General features: G+C 45.4%; 1 protein-coding gene across 2 annotated transcripts in view; it reads left to right on the top strand.

The window, feature by feature from the left end:
• The window catches only part of arhgef49 (Rho guanine nucleotide exchange factor 49), a 16,257-nt gene that overhangs the window by 3,319 nt on the left and 11,788 nt on the right, over positions 1-1,150 (top strand). The window contains exon 1 of one of the 2 annotated variants that reach the window (XM_019875481.1): positions 761-817. The exons of the other annotated variant lie outside the window; for it this stretch is intronic. The gene's annotated coding sequence lies outside the window, so the exon portion shown is untranslated. Of the gene's footprint in view, positions 1-760; positions 818-1,150 lie in introns of those variants that run through there. 2 annotated transcript variants of the gene reach the window in all.

Raw genomic sequence — 1,150 nt, 5'->3', positions numbered from 1 at the left:
TAAGTATATTTTCCAACATTGTGTCAAAAAATAATTGCACACCGAGAAAGCACTCGTTAGCGCCTTTAATTTGAGATATGACTTGCTATGGTTTGACGTCAGCAACAAATGCCTCACTCAAAATAAATCCTGTTCCTGTCAGAAACAGCAAAAACTCCAATAAGTGTAAATATCTTGAGTTTGTGATGTCATCGTTTAACGAGGGGGACACACCGCAAACATCCTTTCATATAATTTGAAAATATGCCTTCAGAGAGATGACCGTTAGGTATGAATGAGAACCCAACTGATTTGAAGTGTTTATTTGAGGGAGGTGCTTATGTATGAATATGACTCAAACCACAGCAAGTCATATCTCAAATGAAACCTCCGAATGAATGCTTTCTAGATCCGCAATTATTTTCTCACGATATCCTCATACGGTGACAAAATGAAGATCTATATTTTTTTGCCCCATAATGGGGGTAACGTGAGCAGTCGATTCAAGGAGGGGCATTAAAGAATTACTTCAGACCACGTCAAGTCGGATCTCAAATTAAAGCCCCTATCGACTTGTTTGTCGATCTAAACGGATTCCGTCAAGACGTGTTCGTATGATGGCACAAATGTAACAAAAAGCATTGAGTGGCTTGCCGGTTTCCGTGGCAACCACGGGGTCGTTCACACCGGAGCATGCTCAGTCGGGGGCACTTGCTCGGCGTAACAAAAGCCAGCGGAGGGATCCCACACACACTCATAAATACTCACATACACACACATGCACATTGATTCATTCACACATGGACTCCGGCGAGGATGCGAGCTGAATACACACAACGTGAGTACCAAAAAAAAAAAATACGGTTTCCCTGGCTTTTGTCTGCCTCGGCAGGAAAACCACTTTGAAGGCAGCTGGTGGTTTCAAAGAGAAGAGTGTGAAAGAAAAAAGGTATTCCACGTGCGCCTCACTGAATGGCTGCTTGAGTCTCGTTCTCGAGAGCATCTGAAAAAGATGCCCGCTTCCGTAATTGATGGCGTCGTGCCTGCTGGGAAGTATGACGGGTGCCAGTTAGTTGCAACGTAAGGCTCTGCGCGGGTCAAGTTTGGCGAAGGATGAGGGTGAGGTTTGGAACGGGGGGGGGGGGGGGGGGGGGGGTTTTTGTTTTGGTGG

Source organism: Hippocampus comes, unplaced genomic scaffold (genome assembly GCF_001891065.2).
Source record: "Hippocampus comes isolate QL1 unplaced genomic scaffold, H_comes_QL1_v1.1 scaffold321, whole genome shotgun sequence".
Classification (NCBI taxonomy): domain Eukaryota; kingdom Metazoa; phylum Chordata; class Actinopteri; order Syngnathiformes; family Syngnathidae; genus Hippocampus; species Hippocampus comes.
Note: the sequence above shows the minus strand (reverse complement) of the source record. Positions and strands in the feature narration are given on the sequence as shown.